General features: G+C 41.0%; 1 protein-coding gene across 1 annotated transcript in view; it reads left to right on the plus strand.

The window, feature by feature from the left end:
• The first annotated feature begins 3,132 nt into the window (after positions 1-3,132).
• TRAF3 (TNF receptor associated factor 3) overlaps positions 3,133-26,999 on the plus strand; it is a 145,955-nt gene continuing 122,088 nt past the window's right edge. The window contains exon 1 of the mRNA XM_036750460.1: positions 3,133-3,306. The gene's annotated coding sequence lies outside the window, so the exon portion shown is untranslated. The remainder of the gene's footprint in view (positions 3,307-26,999) is intronic.

Here is a 26,999-nt window from a genome sequence, read left to right on the forward strand (position 1 = left end):
TGCACAGCCAGGCAGAGGTTTTGTGCCTCTGCAGGCTCCTGCGAAGTGACAGCCTGGTTGGTTAGGCTCAACCTGCACCCCCACTCCCCCTCCCAGCACCCCTCCCCCTTTCACTTTAGAGAGGAGTGATGTCATTCACTTCCCACTTTGTGGAAAAATCTCCGGCTCTGGAGCCCGAGAGCGTGCCTCTTTGACCTGGGAAGGAAGGGAAAGAAGAGAGCACGCGTGCACATTTCCAGCCCCACCGCCTTAGCCCGGGGTGGGCACCACGAGAGACCTATTCGTTGGATTGTAATGGCTACATAAGATATAAATGGGGGTTCGATTGGAGAGGGACACAAAGGGGTGGGTGCGTGGGACCCTGAGACACAAGCGAGGGGTCACGGGCTGGAGGTGGGGTGGCGTGTGGCATTTTAAAACCCGCTGCGGAGAAAGGGGCCGGACGGCTGCAGCGCGGGCCGCGAGGGAGACGCGCCGGCGAAGGTTTAATTCAGGGGCTGGCGCGGCGCTGGCGGGGAAGGGGCGCGCAGAAAAGCAGCCCCCCTTCTCCCCCCGCCGTCCGCCAGCCTGACCCCGGGGCAGCCGAGGCCGCCGGAGCCGAGAGTCTAAATCCGGGACCGCAGGGGCCGCCCTCTCGGCGGGCCCAGCGCTTCCAGCCCCGCCGCCTGTTGCTAAGGGCCGGGCTGGCGCCAGGCGGGAGGCCTTAGCAACTGAGGCTGGCCCGGGCCCCGGGGACGCGGCGCGCGCGCGCAGGGGAAGAAGGTGGGGGGGCCGGCCCGCCAGATTACGCCCCCCCCCACCCCCACCACATAGGCCCTCTTCTCTTAGACACAGAGAGGAGGGGGGTGCATGGAGAGACTGAGAGAGACAGAGACAGAGGGAGAGAGGGGAGAGAGGGGAGAGAAAAAGAGAGAGAGAGAGAGAAACAGAGAGAGAGAGAGAGAGAGAGAGAGAGAAGAGAAAGGAGAGAGAGGAGAGAGAGAGGATGTGTGCGCGCGAGCGAGGGAGTGAGGGGGGCTGCCAGATCCCCCCCCCCCAACACACAGATCTATTGGAGAGGAAGGGGGTGTATGAACAGAAGAGAGTGTGTGTATATGAGTGTGTGTGAAGGGGAGGCGGCCACATTACCCCCCTCGTGGACACAGGGCCCCTTTTTCTAGATACACAGGCCGAGTCTAGGAGGAAGGAAGGGGGCTTACGTAGAGAAAAAGTTGTGTTTGTGTTTAGGGGGCGGCAGCCCTCCTCGTGGACACAGGCCCTCTTTTCATACACCACCGGGCTGTCTGAGAGCACCGAGGAAGGGGGCATATGAAGTCCTGCGAAGGGTGTGTGTGTGTGTGTGTGTGTGTGTGTGTGTGTGTGTGTGTGTGTGTGAATGAAGTGGGAAGACGGAGCAGCCGAATTACTCGCCTTGTGATTCACAGGCCCGGCTCTCATAGGCACTCTGGCTGTGGCCAGAGAAGGGAAGGGGGCTTCTGCGGAGAAAAAAGGGGTGGGGGGCAAATTAACCCCATCGTGGACAGAGGCTAGCTTCTCATAGACACACTGGCTGTGTCCGTGAATAAGGAAGGGGGTTTGTGAGAAGAAAAAGTTGTGTGTGCGTGTGTGTGTGTGTGAAAGGGGCATCCAAATTAGCCCCCTTGTGGACACAGGTCGTTGTCTCCGGGACACACATGCGGCGTTAGCAGGCGGAGCGGGGGGGGGGGGGTGTATGAGGAGAAAAGGGGGTGTGTGTATGTGTGGATGGGTGTATGTACTTGTGTGCATGCATTTTATTCTCCTTCCTTTATTTACATAAAGCTGTGTCCGAAATGATGGTTGTGAGAAGGAAAAAAGGCTGTGTATGTGTGTCGTTAAATGACATTAACACCCCCCCCAACATTGCGGATGGATGGGGGGAGGGCAAGTTTTCTCGCTTATAGACACACATCTGTCGGAGGGAGCGTGTGAAGAGAAAATGGGGTGTTGGACATCCCCCTCCCCACATACACAGGGTGAAGAGAGAGGAGGGTAATGGGTGTTAAGAAGAAAAGAAATTGATGCGTGCGTGCTTAGATATTGCGGGGAGACAGACTACTCCCCCCTCCCGTGCCAACAGCAGTGGCTGCGGGGGAGGGGCCAGTGAGCATCAGGTGCAGTGGGCGGGGCCAGACGAGTGGGCGGAGCCGCGGCGCAGTGGGCGGAGCTTGGCTCGGGCTGTGACAGCCGCGGGTGCCGCCGCCTCCAGTGCAGGGCCAGAGCAAGGGGATTTCCAGCGCTGAGAGAGGAAGTGCGGTGTGTGTGTGAGTGAGTGAGTGAGTGAGTGAGTGAGTGTGTGTGTGAGTGTATGCATGTATGTATGTGTGTGTGTTTGTGTGAGGGATTACAGCACAGAAGGGACTTTCCAACCCCGGCGGCGGCGGCGGCGGCGGCGGCTACAGCCCCAGCTCTTCCCCCCCTCTCCCCACCACCTCACACCCCTCCCCCCCAGCCCCTTCCCCCTACTCCCTCCTTTTCCTCCTCTCCACCCGGACAGCAGCCGCCTTCTCCTCTCCCCCCACCCCTCAACTTGGCGCTGCTGTTTCTCCCCCTCCCTCCTGTTCTTCCCCCACCGCACCCCCCCTCCTCTCACACGCAGCCCAGCCCACCCGCCTGCGAGATGGGGCTGAAGGGGGAGGAGGAGGGCGCGGAAGGGGGAGCAGGACCCACTCGGCTCCCCTAAGCGACCAGTGGCTTTGAGGAGCCCTAGCCGGTGGCACATCTATCAGTCTTGGGTAAGGGGGGAAAACAGGGGGAGAGGGGAGGACGACGGGGAGAGGGGACCCCCCAGAAAGTGGAGGGGGGTTGGTTTGAGTGCTCTTCCACGTTGCTTTGCTACGCTGAAGGGAGGGGGGTGGGCGTGTAGAGGGAGGGGGGAGGCGGGGCAGCCACCTTTCCCTAGTGTGGCCGGGGCACTTGCTTCTGCAGCTTTTTCAGACTCCCTCCCTCCCTGTCCTTCCCTCTCCCCCCGCCCCTCCCTCTTTCTCTCCCTCCCCTCCCCCTCCCCCAAGCTGTGCCCTTGCTGCTCTCTTCAGCTTCTTGCTTCAAGATTGTGGCTGCTCCTGATCCTTCTCAGACCCTCATCTCTTGCCTTGCTGCTGCTGCTGTGGTTGCTGATCCTGCTTCTGGAGGCTTGGGCTTTAGACCCTCTTCCCAGCTCTGCCTACCCTGTTGCTGCCCTGGCAAAACTCGGGCTTCTCAGTGGGGCGACATTACAGCCGCGGGCCCCCAAACTGATCGGCATTTCCCTGGTGCCGGCACTGCTGGTGCTGCAGAAAGGATGTATCAGTAAGTATTACCCCGGCCCAGGACTCCCTAGGCGATTGTGTGTGCGTGTTTGTGCGTGTGTCTGTGCGTGTGTCTGTGTGTTTCTTGCCTTAGTTTGATACTGTATTTTGTGGAAACCTCTGTCCATTTCAGGGAGTGAGCGGATCATGGGGTTTTAAAAGAAGCATCGACCACCTCTTCCTCTGCTAGTCTCTTCCTACTGGAGACTCAAAATGCTTTAATCTAACTTTGAAAAACTTTGTAAGGGAGAGGTGGTATTCCTTTGGAAATGTCTTGGGGTTAAGGCACTATTTATGGCTTTTTCTCTTAAATAATTTGCTCTTAGCTACTTAGAGGCAGTAGAATCATACTAAAGAATGCAGTCTAATGTGATCTGGATTTTCCCCTTATGGAAAATCCGCAGAATGTTTCAGTGTGGACGATTACACCTGGTCAACACAGAAAGATCTTTTTTTTTTTTTTTGTCATCAGCTTTTCAGAAAATGTGGATTCCAAGGCCTTGTTGTATGTGATTTTCTTTTCTCTCTCTCTCTCTCTCCTTAAATCAGTGTTCTGTGTCCTGAGAGGGATAAAATTATGCAGCCCAAAAAAAGAGATACTCCATTCAAAGCATTTAAATTCATGAATGTACTTACCCTGGTTGAGTTTAGGGTTTTTTTAAACCATTATTTTAAAGTTTATACTGAGTCATTCCTCTGCAGATGAACCTCTGACTGATTCATAATCAGAAAACTGCAGTGGCCTGTAGGATAGAAAAGTACTGTAATACAGTTATAGATAGCTTGCAAAATTTTATCTTCAGTTGATATTAATGAAATCCCCCAAAGCAGTGATGATCACAGTTATTCCTACTACTTCATTTCCAGCTCCATCTTGAGGTGCCAAGCTGTTGCTTACATATTAATGAAACTCATAGCCCCTTTTGGGATGTCTGGTTGATATTTAGACCCTTGGAAGAATTTTCACTGTTAAAATGATCTCAAATTAATTTTTTTTTAAAGGAGTAACAAATGATTGAGGACATTGTCCCAAGGACATGCTTAGCAATCCAAGATATCTTCAAATGATTAATGGTCAGCCAAAAGGGAAATTATATTTGAAATGTATACATTCATCTTAGAATGAATTTACATCCAGAAATTGAGTGTATTCTATTTTTGTAGACATTATAAGAAAGCAGGATTTAGCACAATGTGTGTTTTTCTTAATTTACATTCACAGCATACAATTGAAGAGGAGCCATTATTTTTCAACATATGCTGTGAATACATATTAGGAGTAAAACCTTGGAAGAGGCTGGTTTCTGTAATCTTGGTTTTGTCAATGATTTAATCATTTTGTGGAGAAATGATTGCATGCATCCACATGTTATTTTAAAATCCACTTATTTTGTACGTGGAATCTTTAAAAAATATTCTTATTTTAAAAGGCTTCATCAGGTATAGGGAGCAACTGATAACACAGTATCAAGCCATACTTGATTTAAATGAATGAAAAAAAAAACTAAAAGGAAAATACTTGCCTTGTCATGTTCTGCTTATAAAAATCTCCTTAAGAATTTAAATGTGAATTAAAACGCACACCCAAAGCCTTGCCATTCCTAGACTGAAACAAAATAAGCCACACTTAATGCCAAAATAGGAAAATTTTATGGCCAGATTGGAAACCCCTGAGAGTAGGGGCTTATTATGGAAATACTGACAGACTCTGAATTTTAGCATCACCAGTTAAAATCAAACCTTATCAGGGTTGTGGTTTACAATGTAAGGCATCTCACTGAAGACTAATCTGTTCCAGCTGTCATATCCTATAATATGGGAAACCAAATAACAGCCAGAAAGAATTCCAGCATAGTGATGGTGTTTTTTAACCATACATAGGACATTTTTCTGTGATAGGAAAGGAGACCAATTTGTTTTATTTGTGTATCTTCCAATTCCCTATTAAGAATCTTGATCAGGGAGAGGGTTACAAAGACATTCGATGAAAATAGACAATAGCAGGGACCAATGATTAGTAAATCCCACCAAAATATTCTTATTATTGTTCACGTCTTTAAATGACGGATTTTAAGTAAAACAATTAAGGAACTGCAGCTTATTCTCTCAGCTTTCCTCCTTCCCTTAACACCTCCCCCCTTTTCTCATAGACATAATTATAATACTATTTCATTACTGATACTGATACTGATCTCTGTTAGACAGTTTTCATAAATAGGAACATTGTATTACAGTTTTTTTATTATGAATCCCTGTGAGAAATCTTAAATCACTCTTGTGAAAAAAAATTTGGAGTTGTTTGTTTTGGGGTACTGTTAGGATAGATATGCTAATAAATTGAAATGTGACTAGGTATTAATCGTTGCTTTAAAAAAGGCTTTTTTCTTTTAAATATTATTTTTATATTGGAGAATTCTTTGAGAGATTGAACTCTTACTGTGTTGCAAGTCTGAGTTAGACCAAAGAAAGGAAATTGTGTTAAAGTTGTTCATCTCTGTTTTCCCATCTTGATATAACAAGAACAGTATGTGATCCAGCCTATCAAATGTTATGCAATAGCTGAAATTTTATTGCATTGGTCGATTTAAGAACTAATAGCTCAGAAGCTATATTCTCATGCTTGAAGACTATGTATTGTTTCTATAGAAGAAAATTGCCGTTGGTCATTTAAAAAAAGTTTTATTAATGTCTTTTGTTTTTCCATTGGTCATTTCCCAGTAAATCTCCTTACATCACTGCTGTGGAATGATTTGCTATAAAAAAAGAAAAAAAGTTAAACCAACAGACAGTGATCAAGCCTTATCAATGACAGGTGATAAGTATATGCAACATTCTGTATCCTTAGTTGTCCTCCCCCCCACTCCACCCCTTATCAAAAGGAGGAAGTTGTGTTTCCTAATCTGTACTATAGGACAAATGTTGGTCATTATAACTATTCAGAATTTGGCTTTGTTTTAGTGTTCCTTTCATTGACATTACTATAGTCACAGTATACATTGTTCTTCTGGTTTTGCTTTACATCACTGCATCAGTTCTTGTGGGTCTTCCTATATTTCTACAAATTCCTCATATTCATTACTTCTTATGGCACAATTATAGTATTCTATTAAATTCATAGGCTGCAATTTGGCTAGCTGGTCCTTAATCAGTGGATACCCACTTTCTTTGCAGTTTTTTGCTACCCTAAAAAGTACTGTGATAAATATTTTGGTATATACAAGGCCTTTATATGCTTGACCTCTTTGGGGGTATTTATGCAGTAGTGGGATCTGTAGGTTGCAAGGGTATTAACAGTTTATTTTTTATTTTTTGGAGACAGTTGGAGTTAAGTGACTTGCCCAAGGTCACATAGCTAGTAAATGTCTGAGGTCAGATTTGAACTCAGGTCCTCCTGATTCCAGGGCTGATACTCTAGCCACTGTGCCACCTACTTGCCCTGGTATTAACAGTTTAATGACTGATCTAACATTCCAAGTCTAAAATGACTGACCTAACTTACAGCTCCACCAACAATGTATTAGTTTGCCTGTTTTCTTACCACCACTGAAGATTGGTTTTTGGTCTTATATATTTATGTCCTATATATTATGAATACCAGAGATATTTAAGTCAGAGATTTTCCCATTCCAATTTCTCTTCTTTATCTAGCTGCATTGATTTTGTTCATGCAAAAAACCTTTTGAATTTTATTTAATATAAATTGTCTTCTTTGTCTTTTAGATAAAATAAGATTTAAAAAGATAAAATGGATAGTCTTCATGGATAACATTTTTTGATGGGAATCCAAGAATACCTTACATTTAAAAATTGGCTGGACTATGGTGTTAAAACACTTAGGATCTGAATGCAAGGAAGCACTGGAAAGAAAATATAAGACAGGATGAATAAAAGAAGAAATAGACTCAGTGACAATGATGATGCCTGAAGAAGAAGCTGGAGAAAAAAAGATTTAGCAAGGTAGAGATTTAGTGGCAGGGAATTTGGAGGGTAGGGGGGAATATAAAGACAGTAGACCAACAGGAAGAAATTTAGTATTATCCTGGTTTTTGTTTGTTTTGTTATGATTTTTAATCACTCTTAAGAACCTCCATCTTTGTGAACTCTTTCTACTAGGACAGATAAGCAAGCAACTCATCTAGTGTTAGAGTTGCCTGGGGCACTGAGCTGTTAAATGACATGCCTGTGGTCACACAGCTAGTTTGTCAGAGGCAGGACTTGAATGGACTGTGATACTGGCCCTCTATTACTTATGCTATATGGCCTCTCCTTGTAGTATAGACAAAATAAGAAAATGGTTGGAGCCTTTTTGGTCCAAAAAGAGAGGTAAAAAGATTCGAAATAGCTAGAAATGTAATAGCAAACAAATTGAAAAGGAAGAAAAAAACCCATAAGAGAATATATTGGTGCTATTGAAGTATCTTTTAAATTATACAGTTGCTCAAAAAATTGTTTTCTCATCATTTAAAAAATACTTATTGAAAATCTATGTAATAGACACTGCGTACGTGTATGTGTGTGTGTGTGTGTGGGTGGGTGTGGGTGTTTGTGTATATGATACATAGGAAATAGAAGACAGGATCATGAAAGACAAAATGTTTTTCCTGCAAAACTCCATTTCTCTATGCAGATGACCTGGTATGGGACAAAGAGATGGTGAAATGTTACTATTACAGGTATAATTTTATTACATTAAAGTCCAAAGAATTGTCCTCCCTTTTTCTGGTGTAAATTTATGTTAATTTAACCCTGGCCTTTGACGTGATGGACCTAGGTGTGGTTTTGGGGAGGTCTCTCACAGAGTCTCTTTGTATCGTGACCCTACCCAGGGAAATCTTGGCACAGTCAGTATCTGATTCCTTTTGCTTTCCCAGAAAGGGCCCTTAGCTCCCCTGCAAGCACTCAGGTTAATGAGACATTGAATTTAGGACAGGTTTTATTTAACCCAACAAAACACAATAAATTTGTACCTGAGCCTCTTCTCCATTAGATAAACTCTTCTCTCTTCTTAAAGAGCTCAAGAAAGCCTCTCCTTGTGGATCCCACCTTCCCTTAGGCCATATACAGTCCCAATGGTACCAATGAAAAAATCGATTCAAGTTGTTCCTCTTTGCATATAGTCCCCCTGCTCTGCTGGTCTCTCTAGTACTTGCAAGAGCGAAATGGGTTTTGGATTTGCTCTTTTCCTTTGTGCCTCTTTTGATGTTTTCAGCATCGTTACATGGTGCTGGCTTCCTAGTGAATATGGTTTCTTGTAGGGGTACAAGTATGTACAAATCTCTTTCCAGTTCCTCTGTGCAGTTCCATATTTCATCTTTGTATATGTGTATCTTGGACAGCTCCTAGAATAAAATTGACAGTGCACGGAATGAGAATGCAAGGCTTTCTGTTCACCTGAACGAGGTGAATAGACGAATCAGTTGTATTGGTACTGAATGTTGCTTGAAATTATAATAGAGACATTCATATATCACTTTGTTTACAAAGTACATATGCCATCTCATTAGACCTTTATAACATATAATATATACCCTGTGAGGTAAATAGTGCAACATTATACTCATTTTATTGAAGGGAAACCTAAAGTTCAGAAAGTTTTAATGACTTGCCCAAAGTCACACAGCAGGGGGAAGAGAATAAACATCTACTAAGTACCTGTTATGTGCCAGGTGCTGTGCTAAGCAATTTACAAATATCATCTCATTTCATCTTCACAATAACATGGGAGGTAGGTGCTATTATCATACCATTTTGCAGTTGAGGAAACTGAGGCAGACAGATCAAGTGACTTGCCCAAGGGCACATAGCTAGCAAGCGTCTGTGGCAAGACTGAGCTCAGGTTTCCACCATAGCACTCTATTTTATTGTACCCTCTCAGCTTTTTTTTTTCACAGTATTTAAATGCCCACTATGTATATTTGCCATAATAAGTGGGACGTTGGCTGGGGCTTGGAAACCTTTTTGACATATATGGAATCTTACCATAACCCCCATTTTGGACATAAGGTTTATTAGTGGAAGCATAAAAAAGTCATCAAACATTCACTGATCCCCTAGAAATGTGCTAGATTCTATGGGAAGGATGGGAGAGGCCCTGACTTCTAGGAGTCACAGCAATATACAGACATGAAGAAGCTAAAAGAAAAGAAGATATTGTATTCTGGAAAACTTGTTATCTTTGATCTTGGTCAAAAGGTTGAGAAACTATTCACTAGAAAATTTTCTAGCAGTTCTATGCAGATGACAGTACTTAAGTACTTCAAGGGACTGTGTGGGTATTCCCTTCACTGATAAAGATTGCAATCCCTCTATAACTAATCTTTAAAAGTTGCTAAGCCTGAAAAACTCTTCATTCTGGGGCCAACCGGGTAAGGAGCTCCTCCAAACTTAGCTATTTTGGTCTGCAGCCAACAGGCCTACTAGGCCCATGTTTAAAGCCTTTCCAGCATGGTAGAACCTGCCAGCACTTGTACTATGCTGGCATAGCCTTTAAGAACCCAAGGACACCTCCCTGTCACATTGAGGCATCAGAGGCAGATGACGAGATGAGATGGCATTTCATAAACTGCTGCACTATGTGGTACATACTATAAATGGTCAAGTAATTTAACAAAGGAAAAGCTCATCGGGGGCTAGGATTATTCATGGAAGGATTCATGGATAAATCGAAACTTGAGGCGGGCTTTGATGCAAGTACAGAATTAGAATTATCAGTACGGCAGAGAATCAGGGAGTAGCGGTAGAAGCAGTTGGGAAAATATCTTCACCTATGACCAACAGGGTCCCCTGGCACAGGAACCTGAAGAGTACCTCATATTGTATGTTTTGCTTTAATAACCTATTTTTTCTTATAAAATAGGATTTGACCTGTGAAGCCATTTAATGTCAAACTGCTTTTTATAGTTAATTAATGTGCTGGCTTGTAGTTATGAAAGTGACAGTAACAGTGGAGGTTTTTCTACTACATTTAAATGGAATGCTAGGTGTTTTTCATTCATTATCTCACTTGAACTACAGTCTAGTTGGGTAGGAAAATGAAGGTAGCTTTTCCACCTGGGACTCATATTTATGACTTTGGCTTCATTAATGCTAACCACTTAAAACTACTCGGTTATTGCTGACTTTTAAATATAAAAATTCAGGATGAATACGTTTTCATACTGTTGTTAATTACTTTGAAAGATCTTGGTTTCATCAGTGTGGTACCTGATGTGACTTATGACTTGGCCGCATTTCTCTAGTTACTGACAGTGACTATCACCTGTTAGCCAGCCTTCTTCAGATGTAGCTAGGCTGGTCATCTGATAATAATTCAGTTTAATTCTACAACAGTTAAATGTCAGCTGTTTACAAAGAACTGTACTAGGTGCTAGGAGAAATAAAAACTTAGATGTGGCAGTAATGCTTGTCAGGCTTTACTTAAAACCCTTTATAATTTGTTAGAACAGTCAGATCTTTATTCAGCAAGCATTGTATTAAACGTTTTCTATGTACAAGGCAACTAGTGGTACAGTAGATAGAGTACCTAGCCTAGAGGCAAGAAGACCTGAGTTCAAATACCGTTTCAGACACTTCCTAGCTGTGTGACCCTGGGCAAGTCACTTAACCCTGTTTGCCTTAGTTTTTTCATCTGAAGGAAATGGCAAACCATTCCAGTATCTTTGCCAAGAAAATCCCAAATGGAGTCATAAAGAGTCAGACATGATTAAACAACTGATGTACAAGGCACTGAATAAGGCATATAACTTTTGAGAACCCAGTGTTACTTTTATATTAGGAGGACTTTAGTGATGTATTTAAAAAATTCTAGAGTTTATTCCATGCTAACTTTTAGAGTTCTTTGGTTTTTATTTTTTAAGGGGGACTGGATAACTACTTTCCCCCATAGCAGTGGAAGTCATGCTAGATCCTTTTCCTGGTGCTCAGTCTAATGCAAGGTATGAGATTCTGTGAGCTCACCTAGTTTAAATACTTATTCCATATCAGGAAGTAAATTGATTACAGTTATGAAGTGGAAAAAAAAGGTTAATTGGTTAAGATGATGAGCTTAAGGTGAACTGTAGGGGGATAGCAGTCAAGAGGTAAGGGTTCAGTCAATATACAGAAGATAATTCAGTGGAGGTTTTTAGACATTAAAATTTTAATCTAAAAGGTTATTTTAGATTAAAATGAAATTTCGCTGGAAGAGCCAGTCTGAGGGTGTGAATGCAAGTTAAAAGAGCAGCCCATAAGGGATGCTACCGTGGAACCCTGTGAGTATGTACTCACGGGCCCCGGTCCCCTCACACTTTTCATTGTTACTAGACACAGTTAACTCATAGAAAAGAAATTCGCCAAGATGCCCCAGTAAACATAGTAGCTGGAAAGTATTTCCCCCTAGAAACCTACTCTGCCACAAACATACAGAGCACCCATGGGAAGAGTAGGGGCACACAGGTAGGGGACATGTATAGCCACAACAACTCACTGCTCCTGGCGCTTCATGGAGTCCGCATGCAACCCTCCTTGGAGCTTGCTGAGTTGCTTGGCTGAGTTTCCTGGGTCTGCTCCTCTCAGTAGCTGGCTGTCTTCTCTATTACCAGGGGTCTTCTTTCTTGAAGATGCTTTCTCCCTTTATTGATTGCCCCCGTATCTGTGTCTGTGTGGAGTGTGTTTCTCCTCTCTCTGTGCCTCATGCTTTCTAAAACTGATGTACTCTTAAACTGCTGGATGGAGTGTCTTTCTCAGAGCAAGTTAATGCTCTGCCTGTTGGGGGATAAGGAAGAGAGATAAATCTCCACCCCTCAACCTTGATTCCCCAGACTGAAACTCTGCTCTTCCAAGTAAGATGGAGCCCTTTTTAATTTCAGGGCATAGGGGCATCTTTACAGTTAATTTAATAGCTTTCTAACCCTCATAATTGAATTCTAAAAGCTTTCTGGGCTGAGGGTTGATCAAAGTAAATATAAGCTAATAATTTTTCTTTGATGGGTGGTACTGCCTGCTAGGAGGCTCTGGAAAGGATTTAGGCAGAAAGTACATTTGAGCTGAACTTTAAGAAAAGTAGGTATTCTAAGAGGCAGAGGTAAAGAGGTGATACCTTCCAGGTGTGGGGACAGAGGCATGGAGTGAGGTGGAGGGAAAAATAGCAAGAAGAATAATTTAACTGGCTCGCTCATACGGTATATGAAGGGGAGGAATATATAATAAAGCTGGGATGGTAGGTTGGAATCAGGTTGTGATGGGTTTTAGATACCAGACAGAGGAGTTCATGTTTGATTCTAGAGAGAATCTAGAGCCACTAAACTGACATGGATTGACATGATCATCCTTTAGGAGAAATACTTTGGCAGCTGTGTGGAGGGAGGATGGATTGGAGAAAGGAGAACCTTGAGCCAGAGAGAACAAGTAGTTCTGCTAAGAGGTGATGAGGCCCAAAGAAGAAAGGTGGCCATGTGAGTAGAAAGAAAGGGAACGGATGAGAGAAATGTCAAAGTCTTATAGCTAGTAAGAAAACTGGGACTCACTTCATGTCAAATGACTTGCTTAAGGTCGTGTGTGGCAAATTAGTAGCAGGATTGGGACTAAAACTTAGGCCTTTTGATTTTGGGATCAGTTGTACCTCATTTTCAAATACAGTTTTCATTTATACTCTAGGCTAACTAATTGTATAATAGTCCTTCATTCTACCTCCCCTCCCCACACCTTCATTTTATTTGATAGCTATTCTGTATGTCTTTAACTTTTTCATTTGGAATCTCTTCCTTTCCTTATGTTCCAATTTGTTTGCCTAATATCGTGAGCAGCATTTCAATCCTTTTACAAATTTATCATGCATTCACTTCCCTACTTTAGGTGTTGCTCGCACCTAACTAAACAGCTCTCTAACTTTCTTCTTCCCCTTGGTTTACATTTGAACCAGTTACCTAGTACTAACAGTATTTAGTCATGATGTCACACTTTAGATCTTTAAAGTACTTGCAAACGCTAATTTGTTAGTGGTGAGTGAATCCCTCAGGCCTGTTCATTGTGTAGAGAGAATCTTGTCCCTTCATCTTTGTATTTCATTATAACTACTGAGTACTTAAGGGAATATGAGTTAATGAGGGGAAAAGCCCCTTTTCCAAATTAGCAGAGGAATGATGTTAGTTATTTTGGAATATGATTCTGGGAAAGCCTTTCAGCATAGCACTTTCTTTGTTCCTCTGTTAAACAATCACCGCATTCTTTTTTTGTGCCACCAGGCTGTTTTTTTTTTCTTTTTAGGGGGCAGAGAAGGAGGGTCTTCTCTCCCTCTACTAGACTATAAGCTCCTTGAGGGCAAAGGCTGTAATGATAATAGCTGGTACTTATAGGGCGCTTTGAGGTTTATAAAGCACTTTGCAAATATTATCTCATTTTACCCTCACAGCAACCCTGAGAGGTAGATGCTATTATGATCCTCTTTTTACAGATGAGGAAATTGAGGCAGAGGTTAAGTGACTCGTCCAGAGTCACACAGCTAGTAAGAGTCTGGGGCAGGATTTGAACTCTAGTCTTCCTGACTCCAGATCCAAGGCTTTATCTACTGTGCAGAGCCTAGTACAGTGCCTTCCTTGCACATGGTAGTAATAACTCATTTCTTTAGTGCTTTGAAACTTACAAAGCACTTTCTTTAGAGTGACTCTTTAATATAGGAAAGGTGAGTCTTATTCCCAGGGCAGCCAGGTGGCGCAGTGGATAAAGTGTCAGGCCTGGAGCCGGGCTCACCTTTCTGAGTTCAAATGTGGCCTCAGACACTTACTAGCTGTGTGATCCTGGGCAAGTTACTTCACACCGTTGCCTCAGTTTCCTTATTTGTAATATGAGCTGGAGAAGGAAATGGCGAACCACTCCCATATCTCTGCCAAGAAAACAGCAAATGAGGTCACAAAGAGTTGGATATGACTCAACAAGTATTATTCCTATCTTCAGGTTAAGAAACAGCTTCAGAGAAATGAAGTGGGTTACAGGGGCACAGAGCTCCTTAAATTTCAGAATTGAAATTTGAACCAAGATCTCTCCTGACTCCTCCTAATTCTCTCCTCTTCCAAGCTTTCCTATTTCTGTTAAAGGCATCCCTCCTGCATCTTCCCAGTCACTCAGATAAATAACCTTGGAGTCATCCTAGACTCTTCTGTCTCCCTCGTTCTCATGTTTAGTCAGTTGTCATGTGCTGAATGTCCTGTCTTGTCAGTATTTTTTACGTTACCTCTTTACCCTTGTAACCATCATTTCAGTTCAGACTCTCATCACCCCTTATCTCTGATATTATAATAGCTTCCTGATTGGTCTTCCTGTGCCTAGTCTCTATCCTTTCCAATGGATCTTCAGTGCAGCTGTCAAATAATCTTCCTAAGGCACAGGTCTGGGCATGTGGCTCTTTATTGCCTTTGGGATAACGTACCAACTCCTCAGTATGGCATTTAAGGCTCTCTACAATCTGACTCCAACCTACCTTTCCAACTTTATTTCACATTATCCCACTTTACCCTTCTGTGTTGTGGCCAAAATGTATTTATAGCTCTTGATGTTCCATTTCCTTGGAATGTGTTTTTTCTTATTTGTGTCTTTCACAGAAGGCTTATTCACTAACACGTCTCAGCTTAGATGCTACCTCCTCTAGAAGCCTTCCCTCATCTCTATAGTTATTGCTCTCCACCCTCTAATGACCTTGTATGTATGTATTTATCTGTTTACTCTCTAGTATACTCTTTGAGGGAGAAACTAATTTTTTTTTCATCTCTAGAGTCTAGAGTGCATAGTGTTTTGCATGGTGTTTAAGGGCCACATTAGTGAACCTTTGCACTTAAATGTCCTTTTGAATTGAGCACAGACTCGTGTTAACTCAGGCTAACTTCAGTGTGACTTGATGTATAAACTTCAGTTTCCTATAACTTTAACCAAAAAAGGAGCTCAATGTATCAGAAGTAAAGATGAATGATAGCTTGTAATTTCCTTAATTTTATGATTTACTAGGCAGCTATAATATACATTTTTCTAAAATAAATCAGCCTTCATGAGTGAATTGAAGAAAAAGAAAGGTGGTTTCTTAGATGATGAGAGGTACTCCCAAGAATATGGAGTAACTTTGAAAACTGCACATAAGCAGAAAAGGAAGAAGTGATTTAGAGTTTAAATCAGAAATTGTTCAGAATAAAGTTAAGAGTATTTGGAAATTAAAATTTTTGTGTCTTTATAATAATTAACATTTGTATAGTTTTAAGGTTTGTAAAATACTTTCTTCATAAAAATCCTGTAAGTTCATTTCATTTAGAAAAAGATTTTCTGTATATGATTTATTTTATTTCAATTGAAATCCATATTATAAATTCTTTCCCCCCGAATTTAGGATTTATCCCAATGTCAGTACAACTTTGGGCAAGTCACTTAACCTTTCAGTGGCTCAGGTAACTCTCCAGTTCTCTATATTGCAGGACAATTGCCAATTTTGCTTTGGTAGAAGGAATTTCCTCACTGGGAGTTCCCTACACCATTGAAATCACAGGTCTTGACTGGAAAAAATTCCCACAACCTCAATTGGTTGTATAATACACCTTTTTATTTTATTCCCTGATACAATGCTGCTTTTCTTAGAAATTTTGGAAGCTCTTTCCAATTAGTCTAACCCCCTTCATCCTTTGATGCTGTATAGGATTATTCTGACCAGGATTATTTTAAAATATAAAGTGGGAGCATATGTAGGAGGAGGCAATATAGATCCCTCATGTAGGTCGCCACAGCCAAGTGGACCTTGGAACTCCTTTTCTTCCCTAGTTGCTACTGCAGATTTCCCTCCTCTTCATCCTTCCCACTTATTAACTGATCTCCCAGCCTTCACTATCATTCCTCTCCAATCTACCTTTCTGGTAGCTGACAGCATCTTCCTAATGCACAGATCTGACAGATTGACCCCGTATTAAAAAACTGTAAATAGTTCTTTAATGACTTGAGGATAAAATACAAATGCCTCAGCTTGGCATTGAAAACTCTTTGTGATTTGGTCACAATGTATCTTTCTAACCTTATTTCACTCTACTCTTGCCATGTATTCTATAGTTCAAACTGGACTGTTCTTTGCTTCCTGAACTTATCTTACTTCTGCATTTCTTACAGCCAGTCACGGCCTTTTACCGTATACACTGCTTCTGCACCTCTGCCTGCAGTGGCAGCTCAGGGTGCGGTGGACAGAGAGCTGAGCCTGGAGTTAGGTAGGCCTCAGCATAGCCTCATTTACTAGCTGTGTAACTCTCTGCCTCAGTGTCCTTACTATAAAGTAGCGATCATTCCCTACTTATGTCTCTTGTTGCGCTTTGCCTAGATCCTTTCATTGCCATTATCATATTCTGTCTGTTGTAGTGATCATTTATCTTAAGTCTGCATCTCAGTCTCTTCCCACCTTGGAGTGTGAGCACTTTAAGGGCAAAGGCTCCTTTTTTTCTCTTTCTTCTTCTTTGTAATCCCAGCCCAGGATCTTGCCTTTACCTTGGTGGAGGGGGTTCTTGACCTCTTTGTGTCATGGATCCCTTTGATAGTCTAGTAAAGCGTTTGCCCTCCTCCTGAGAAAACTGTTTTGGTGCCCACATTCATGATTACAGGAAATTTAAAGTTGCAGTAAGAGTTTGGTGAAAGTAAAGATGTAGTTTTTTTCCCACCCAGAATGGAATGAGAACCCTCTGAACTCTATCTGTGAACCTTTCAGAACTCATATATTGGTGGATCTATGATACTATCAGTTGTTGGTATTCCTTCCATTATTAGTGCAGATTGCAACCCATCTAGGCCTTCTCCTTCTTGAGGATTCTTGTCCGTATTCTTTTGTGAATCTAAGACATCAGCAACACCCAACATGCAGTAAACCTTCATCTAGGTCTTTTTTCTTTTTGTGGATGTTAGTGGAACATTTAGGCTGCTTCTCTGTTACCCCTGAGTCTTGTTTTCACAACCAGTCCACTTTTCTGCACATGCATTTCTTTGTTGGCATCCCTTTATTAAAATTTGTACACTATTGGAAATTTACTGTGTTTTACTTGTGCCCACCATGAATCTTTTCATCACTCTTTGACTTACCTGCAACTTTGACAGTTGTTCATGACCCTGCAATATCTCCAAGGAAAACATTTATATTAAACAAGATATGTTGTGTCAGGGAGCAACTTGGGATCCTTTAAAGCACTGTGCTCTTTCCCAAATGCAATTCACATCATGTTTGTGGTCCTTGTTTGTACCCAGTTCATTGTCCATCTGTAGTACCTGTCCCAGATATATGTACTGATTGACCAGCCCTCTGATTTCATGTCGTAGTCTGGACAATAGACATTTTTACCACTTAGTTTTTCCTATATGGATGGCTGGGTTGATTTTGAATTATTTTGTATAATCATGGATACCATTGAGAAGGAATTGTAATGCTATGGGGTTTGATGCAATTAGCATATCAGCTGCAGTAGGAGCATCTGGAGGACCTCACCATCTGTCCTTTTTTCATTTGGACTCTGTGTTGCATTTCCTCCATGAGAGTAGTAAATATCTTTTGCAACTTACATCTCATTTTGTGCTTCACTTAAGAATAGTCAGAGGGTGGTTGATCACAGTTATATCTGTGGTTGCAATTATCAAGAGATCTTGCCTGATTTTAGCATTTGTATGAAAAGTTCTTTGTTGGAGGAGAGTCTTTAAGGCTGTGCTTTGCTCTACTAAGTCAAATGCCTATTTGTAATCAACGAACAATAAGCATGACAAAGTTTTGCATTCTTTTCACCTTTCAGTTTATTATGTGACTAAAGATGTGGGTTGATCATAGAAAATTGTGTTCGTCCTTCATTTTTGAAGAGGACCATGACATCAGGAAAATGATGACATGACTTGCAGTTGACTTTGATTTGGGTGAGGGAGGGCTGTGCAAGGTCACCAGCCTCATTTTCTCCTCCGGAACCAGTGACCAGATATTCATCAGTTTGACTGGAGATGGCCCAGGATGCAATGGGAGACCCTGGCCCTTTTAGGATAAGGCCTTTTCAGGTTCTCACTTTGAGTGAGGTAATGCCCACTCAGTGAATAGGCCTCTTTAAGAAGTGAGTAAAGGGATGGTCCCTTTAATCAAAAAAAAGAGGGAAAAAAAAAGTCAAACTGGGAGGGGAAGATTCATGAAAGTCTTCCTGTCTCTTCATATTTTCACCAAACTTTGATATGTTTAGATAGTTTTCATGAAGTTAATGTAAGGGTGAGAAAGTCGATGTATCGTTCTGTTATGTACCCTCGATTGCCTTTTTTGGAGAGATAATGATAAAGTAAAAACTAGAGAGCTAGTTCCAGAAACAGGAAGACCAGGTAAGTCCTGTTTGTCTCCCTGGGGAAGTTGCTTAACCTCTTAGTGCCCCCATGCGACACTCTAAAACTAAAACAACATGGAGTTGCTACTCCATGTTGATAGAAGACATTCTCTATACCACTGAAATCACAGGTCTGGGGAAAAAAATACTGTCTATAATTTTTCCCATTCTTTTGATACTGAGATGTTTTGTGAAATAGTCCATCAGCAATTTCAAGGCTGTGTCGTCTGCTTCCATAGTGATGAGAATGGAGCAGGGGAAAAGCAACAGAGGTTGTTAAAAATAATGTTTTTAAAGCATCTCTAAATATTAACATAGCTGTAGGTATCATACGTGTTAAGATCTTTGGCCATTGATGAAACAATTAATGTATCATTAGAAGAATTAAACCTCATTAGTGTTGCTGTTCTTTGTGTAAGTGAAGTCAGAATACACAAGGAAGTTAGACCTAAAAGGAAGAATGGCTCATGGAGGTCATGGAGTTGATTTCATTCTGCACCCATAAACTGGAAAGTGTTCTGTGGAATGTTGTCATCTTATCTCTCAGTACCCACGATGAGGATGAGGAAAAGGATCTCCATGAAGATAATTGAAGCTTATTTATAAGCCGTCATTTTTGTAACTGGTGAAGAGGTAGAGAAATAAGAACTCAAAATTCTAGTTAATATATGTCGTAATATTAGGTTATCATCAATACAAAAGTGGGCATATGGAATGATGGTGAAAAATTTTTTGGAAAATACAGTTCAGTTTTGAGGAGGAAAAAAACAGGCCAAATGCCAAAAGCCCAGGGTCAAAGACTACTTAGAAGCCTCATGCCTATATGATATGAATACTTTCTTCAGGAAGAGAGTACAAATCCAGAAGTGTGATAGATCAACTGTAACATATCAGTCTTATGTTTTGTAAGCTTCCATTTTTAGCCCGTCTTAGAGCTTCTGATTCTAGATTTGGGGTTAAAAAGGTTAGAAAATTCAATTAGATTATTTTTACCTTCACTCTCTGTTTTCTTTTTCTTTTGAGGGGGCAAGGCAAGGCAGTTGGGGTTAAGTGACTTGCCCAAGGTCACACAGCTAGTAAGTGTGTCCAGTGTCTGAGGTCAGATTTGAACTTAGGTCCTCCCGACTCCAGGGCTGGTGCTGTATTCACTGTGCCACCTAGCTGCCCCTGACTCTCTGTTTCCTATGTGTTGACATACAAAGTCAGTTCGATGGCCTCTTTTGGTAATGGCTGATATCACCAAACCAACACCATCTGTTCTGAAGACAGTTAATGGCTGTGCCTTTGACCTTGAATCTGCCAATCACCTGTCTTCATCAGCAGACCTCCTCACTGACACTCAGCTTGGACTCATTCACCAATGGTTCACATACTCTCACTCTCTATGATTCTCCAATTCCAGCAGTCTATTCTGTCATTTCTGTCTATCTTAACGCAGTTGAAAAGTAAGAAACAGAAGAAAAGAGTCCTCTAGTATGACTGAAGAGTTACAAACTTGGGTACTCTCAACAGAAACAGGAAACTTTGGCAGAGCATTTTAGGGGGACAGATGACGAATTCAGATTTGGGTATGTCGAGGTTCAGATGTCAGTGGGACTTCTAGGTAGAGAAGTCCAGCAAGACCTTAGAGATGTTAGCATAGTGTTCAGAAGGGCCATTAGGGATAAAATACATAAATTTGGAAGTCTTCTAGAAGAACATAATTGAACCCAGGGGTATAGATGAACTTCCTTAGGGAGAAAGTTTAGAGAAAGAAAAAGAGAAAGCCTATAGGTCAGAGCGTCACAGGACATTCACATTTAGTGGGTAGGAGGGGGGAAGAAGGGGATAGATAGATGATGAACCATCAAAGCAGAAGGAAACAGAACAGTCTGATTGGTAGGTGAACCAGAAGAGGACGGTATCATAGGAGACAATATTCAGGAAGCAGGATGAAAAGTAGTCAACAGTGTGAAGAGATGTAGTGAGATCAAGGAGGAGGAGGACTGAGAAAAGGTAATTAGTTTATGCAGGGAGGAGTTCTCAGGTAGCCTTTGAGTGATCATTCTAAAATACACGTTAGACAGTATCTCCTTAAGTAATAATTTCACAATTTGCCTTCCTCATTCACATTTCTCTACTATGTCTACCTCCTGAGAAGTTTGATTTTTGTAACATTCATCGTAGTAGTGGTCTCTTTACTAAAAATTTATTTCCTTCAACTGCCAAGCTGTGAGGTTTGTGGGTCTTTTTTTTTGTTCTCACACTTATGTTGTGGTTGTCTGAGACAACTTGGCTTCCAGCATGTTATGTCTAGGAATGTGTCTGTTTCAAAGAAAAAAAAGGCTTATGACCCTGGATCTCTGTGGATCACTCCATCCCAAGAGAACGGAATAAATTTCACCCATTGTTGGAGGCCTCCCAGTATTATTTGATGGAATTCAGTGACTGAGAGTTGTGCTTAGAGAACTTTGGCTCCTTTAACAAGTTCTTGAAGTCTTGTCTTTTTGTTGGTTTGTTTCATTTATCAATTTCAGTTTTTCTCAGTCGTACTACCATTATTAATCTGATAATTCTGCTCTTTGTATTTTTGTGTTTTTTTGCCTTTGGTTCCTTTTTGGTTTTCCTCATCTACCACACAGGGTTGTTGTTAAGGAAAGTACTTTGTAACGGCAAACCGAATCTAAATCTGCGGTTCCTTAATTTTTTATATGATTGGTTTTCTGCCTCAGATACCTGTGGTATTCCTAATTTTTAAATCAAATGAATAAATCTATAAATACCTATTCAATGTAAGGCATTATGGTAGATATATAAACATAGAAGATGCGCTCCCTGTCTTTCTAGACCTTAGACTGATTACCAACGCTTAGAAGCTTTGTGATGATAAGCAAGTCACTTCAATTTCCTCATCTGTAAAAAGGTCGTAATAATACTTGTTCTAGCTCCTTCATGAGTGTTTTGTGGTATTGATGCTGTATAAATCTGAAGCTGTTATTAAGGAAACAAGACAAACCTGTGGAATTTAAATGTACACGGGTACATATGTGATATATCCATCCATCCATCCATCTATCTATCTATCTATCTATCTTTCTATCTATCTGTCAGAACTGGCCTTTGAGTGAGGAAGACCTGGGTTCAAGTACTGTCTCTGCTTGTGTGACTGCGGACGAGTCCCTTAATGTCTCAGAGCCTTAGGCAGCTCTCTAAGACTCCTAAGTTGTAGCGGAGTTGTTGATCTGCATTGGTAAAGACAGTGAAATCCCAATACAATGTAAGTAGTATCTTTTCAGCTTTCAGCTTCTATCGTCATTACACTTTTTTTAAATGAATCTACGGTGTCATTGATGAGAGTTTGACTCTTTTCTGGGTCTTCCCATAAATTCTCCCTGACGATTCTAATCAACATGGTAGAAGTCTTTCTCTAGGGCTTTTAACATTGTCGTTGTACCAGGGTAGCACTCAGATTGTACGTTAGCCCATGCTCTTGTGACATCACTGGTTTTTTTCTGATCACAATGATCATTTTTATCATCTGGATCAGAGGTGCTACACACAGTCAGCTGGGGACCTAGGTTAAAATACAATAGAATATAGATAATGTTGATTGCAGTTTTCTAAGTCAGTGTGTAGCCCATAGTGATCCTCATATACAATTTAATAACCTATTTCTATTTGAGTTTGACAACATGGATCCAGATACCATATAACATAAATATATATATATATATTCATATATATAAAGTACATGTATACACATATATATATTTTTTAAAAATTTATCTTTTATATCACCTTTCTCTTCTACCCTCCTCCCCCACTCTACTCCATTCAGAGAGCCATCCCTTAAAGATTTAAAAAAAAAGAGAGATGAAAAAACCCAAAGTGATTCAGTAAAACTAACCAACACATAGCAAAATTTGATGTCATGCGCAGTGTTCCATACCTACAGTCACTTACCTCTACAAAGGAAAGTGGCACGTTCTTCTACCTCTTCTTTGGCACCGAGCTTGCTCATTACAGTTACACAGCCTTCAATTTTTCTTGTTTCATTGATGTCGTTCTTTGAATATACAGTGATTGTAGTTGTTAGCATGTGTTGTTTTCCTGGTTTTGCTTACTTCACTCAGCATCTTTTCATATGTCTTCCTGGCCTCTCTCATCTTGATTTTCATCATTTATTATCTATCATCGTTGTTCAGTAATATTGCATTACATTTAAGTACCCTAATTTGTTTAGTCATTCAACAGTTAATGGACACATACTTTGTTTCTAATTCTTTGCTATTACAAAAAGTGCTGCTATAAATATTTTGGCCTATATGAGGCCTTTCTTTCTGTCATAGACCTCTTTAGGGTAAATGCCCAACAGCAGGATCTCTGGCTCAAAGAATACAGGCATTTTAATCACTTTCTTAGTATAATGTCATATTGCTTTCCAGAATGTCGAGACCAATTCATAATGCCTCTAAAGGTGTGTATGTCTTTACTGATTTTTCCCCAACTCTTCTAATATCATATCATTCTTGCTAATTTGTTGAGTGTGAGGTGAAGTCTCAAGAGTTGTTTTGATTTTCAATTCTCTTATTATTAATGATTTGGAACAATGTTTCATATGGTCGTTAATAATTTGCAGATTATTGAGAGCTGTTTGTTCATATCCATTGGGGAATGAATCTTGGTCTTAAGTATTTTAGTTCCCTCTAACTTGGAAATCTGTTTATCTGTCTATCTGTTTGTCTGTCTATCTCTCTCTCTCTCTCTGTCTGTGTGTCTGTCTATCTGTCTGTCCACTCATCTATCCATCTATCTTTCTGTTCTTCTTGTCTTGGATAAATACATGTGTATCCATTTTCAGAGATAATTAATACAATTTTTTTTTGCAATGGCTTCTTTTCTTATCCTAGTTGATTGATTTGTACATGAAAAAACTTTTTAGTCAGAGAGTCAGTAAGCATTCATTAAGTGCTTTCTATGTGTCAGGCACTGCGCTAAGTTAATGGAGGTACAAAGAAAGGCAAAAGACCATTCCAGTTCTTGAGGAGCTCAGTCTGACAGGGGAGACAACGTACAAACCGCCATGTATAAACAAACTGTGTGCAGGATAAATGGAAATAATCAGCAGAGGGAAGGCATTAACAAATGAGGAAACTCAGGTCCAGGGATGCTAACTAACTTGCCCAATGTCACATTGATAAAAAGTATCCGAGGTGTGAGTGATCTCAGGTCCTCTGACTCCAGATCCATAAACAAGAGTACCTGGAAGACCTTACCGCCCCCTCCCCCCCCCCTGGAAATTTCATTTCTATTTGGATTCTTTACTGGACACATTCCCTGACAATGATGAACATCTTTGACTAGCACAAATCTTTATTTTATAGCTTGTTTGATTGATATTGATAATCAAAATATCACTGAACAATTTGTCTCTGTTTTTGCATCTAAAGAAAACTTGTATGATTTTTAACATGTGCCTTGGAGACATGGCTAGATTTCATTTTACCAAATCAAATGCCATTTTATTGTCAACAGGAAATAATCACAGTGAGATTTTGTATGCTCTGCATGTTTCAATCAGTTGAGTAACAGTGAAGATGTAGTCTGATGCAGAATATGGATTGTGAAAGCCTGCCTGTTCCTTTTCATATTTTCTTCAAAGTTACCCTAGGTATGTGTGTAGATCTTTCTCATAAAAATTTTATAGAAATAAAGGCATGTAGATTAGTAGTTACTGATGTCCTTATGGTCGTCTTTTTGGATAGTAATGCCATTTACAATTTTTTCCAAATGTTTGAAATCTTTCAGGATTTTTTGAATTTTAATATTTTATTTTTTCCCAATTTCATGTAAAAACAATTTTTAACCTTTGTTTTTCACAATTTTGAGTTCTAAATTCTCTCCCACCCTTCCTCTTCCCACCCCTCATCATTGAGAAGGCAAGCAGTTTGATAAAGGTTACACATGTTTAGTCATGTAATGTATATTTTCATATTAGTCATGTGAAATCTTTCAGATTTCTTAAGAATCAGCCTTATCAAAATTTTGTCACCTGAAGAATGGATTTCCTATATATGTATACGTGGTCTGGTCCAGCTGTTTTCCAGGCATCATATTCTTTAGTGCCATTTCTACTTCCTATTTAGCTTTTGGGGCCTGTTGTGTTGTAGTCTACATATGGTATTTACACTGTCATAAGTAAGAAAAGAGTTTGTTACAGAAATGTGTAGATCTCTTCCAATCTGATGTTTATTGTCCCCTTGTTTCCTCTTTAAATGCTGTGGGGATGGTTTGGCTTATTTGAGTTTCATGCCAAGCATTCTGCACACTCTTTTTTTCCCCTCTACTGCTTTTGTTCATTTATGAGGCAGTATTGTTCCTCATCTTCTACTCTCTCCTTCCACAGTAAATGAGTTAACATTCTAAACTGTTACTGCCCTTGCCTTCCACCTCTCGCCTCTTGGTGAGGAGAGGAAATGTTTGCTGACTGGGGTGGTTTGGGGGCTCTTTTGTTTTCCTTGTTAGGGTAATTGCTTTGTGTTGGTTATATGATACTCAGTGTCACTGTTTTTTTTTTTCCTTTAGCCAGTCCTCATTTTTTAAAAAAATAGGTCAGGTTGAAGCTGTTGTGATCGAGCGCCATGTCACCTTCTCATAGCCTTTTTTTTCTTCTTCTAAGTTGGTGCCAATTCTGGTCTTTTCTGTAACAAGTGGATAGGTGGACTGAATAGGCAGCTGATTCAGTCAATCAGTCAATGAGCATTTATTAAGCACCCGTTATGTCAGGCACCATATTAAGTGCTTAGGATCCAAAGAAAGACAAAACAAAACAAACAAAACGAAAAAATAGACAGTGCTCCCAGTGAGCACACAATGTAATGGGGAAGACAACATGCAAATAATTATGTATAAATGATATCGATGTTGTTCAGTCATTTCAGTTGTGTCCGACTGTTTGTGATCCCATTTGGGGTTTTCTTGGCAAAGATACTGGAGTGGCTTGACATTTCCCTTTCTAGCTCATTTTACAGAGGAGGAAACTGAAGCAAACAGGGTTAATCGATGTGCCCAGAGGCACATTGCTAGTAAGTATCTGAGGCTGCCACCTAGCTGGTGATATGATATGTGATATATACAAGAATATGATATATACAAGATAAACTGAAGATAATCAGCAGAAGGAAGGCACTAGCATTAAGAAGGGGAATCAGGAAAGGCTTCTTGTAGAGGCTGGAATTTTAGCTGGGACCTGAAGGAGGCAGAGATGAGGGAAGTGAATTCCAGGCCTGGGGAACACTTCAGACCTGAGTGTCTTATCTGAGGAGTGGCAAGGAGGATGGTGTCTCTGGATTGTAGAGTATATGGTGGGGGCGTGAGATAGTAGGACAGAAGAGAGTAAGATGTAAGATTTTAGAAAACTGGAAAGGTCAGATTATGAAAGCCTTTGGATATCAAACAGATGCTTTTATATTGTTACTAGAGGTGGTAGAGAGCTCTTGGAGTTTATGGACTTGGGGGTAGTGTAAGTAACTAGTTGGTGTCAATGTTTTTTCCTCTAGCCAGTCATGCTTTTTTAATAGGTCAGGTTAGAGCTGTTTTAATTGCACATCTTATCTTCTCATAGCCTTTCTTCTGAGTTGTTGATGATTTTCATATTTTCTTTGACAAGTTAAGGGGTTAACTGCATTGGCAGCTGATTCACAGATGAATTCCATACTGGAAACCTATTGTTTCCTGTTGAGATATATTAGTTTCATTTTTTGTGATGTTCAGTGCTCACCATCTTGTTCAGTGCTGTTAGCACTCAGTTCAACCAAGTGCCCTTGAAGAGTTTGGCCTTTGTTTTCTTGATTAGATTGAGAGTCCTTGGTGACCTCCTTGCCTCAGGGGAGGGCCTAGTTTACACATGAGTTTGAAGTGACATGTTTGGGACATCAGAAGCTTTTAGACCATGTGGGTTTAAGTTGCCTCTTTGTGACAATTTTAGGTCACGTGGGTGAGTCGCATGTGTGACTCACCCTTGACCCTGAAAAAGATATAAAACCAGGGGTTGGCTTTTTCTTTTTTGGAGCTCTTACCCATAGCCATGGTGGTGCGCATGACTCTGGGCCCACCCTTGTTATGAGCTCCTGGGCTGAACCTAGATGTTGGTAACTATGAATTGTATTGGTCTGCGTGTAGTTTATTTGTATTTGTTCTGAAGTTCAGGGTGCTGGCTTTTCCCCCTGAACTAAGCGAATGATGTTTGTATGTTGAAATGAAATAAGATTGTTAACCCCTTAACGTTGCTTTCCTTAGTAAAGCAGATCAAAAGAACCTATACTGGCAGCATTCTTGTTGTTGGGCTCGTGTTGGTTACTCACTTCCATGACAGCGGCTAGCCAGATTG

This window comes from Trichosurus vulpecula, chromosome 3 (assembly GCF_011100635.1).
Source record: "Trichosurus vulpecula isolate mTriVul1 chromosome 3, mTriVul1.pri, whole genome shotgun sequence".
In the NCBI taxonomy this organism is placed as follows: Eukaryota; Metazoa; Chordata; class Mammalia; order Diprotodontia; family Phalangeridae; genus Trichosurus; species Trichosurus vulpecula.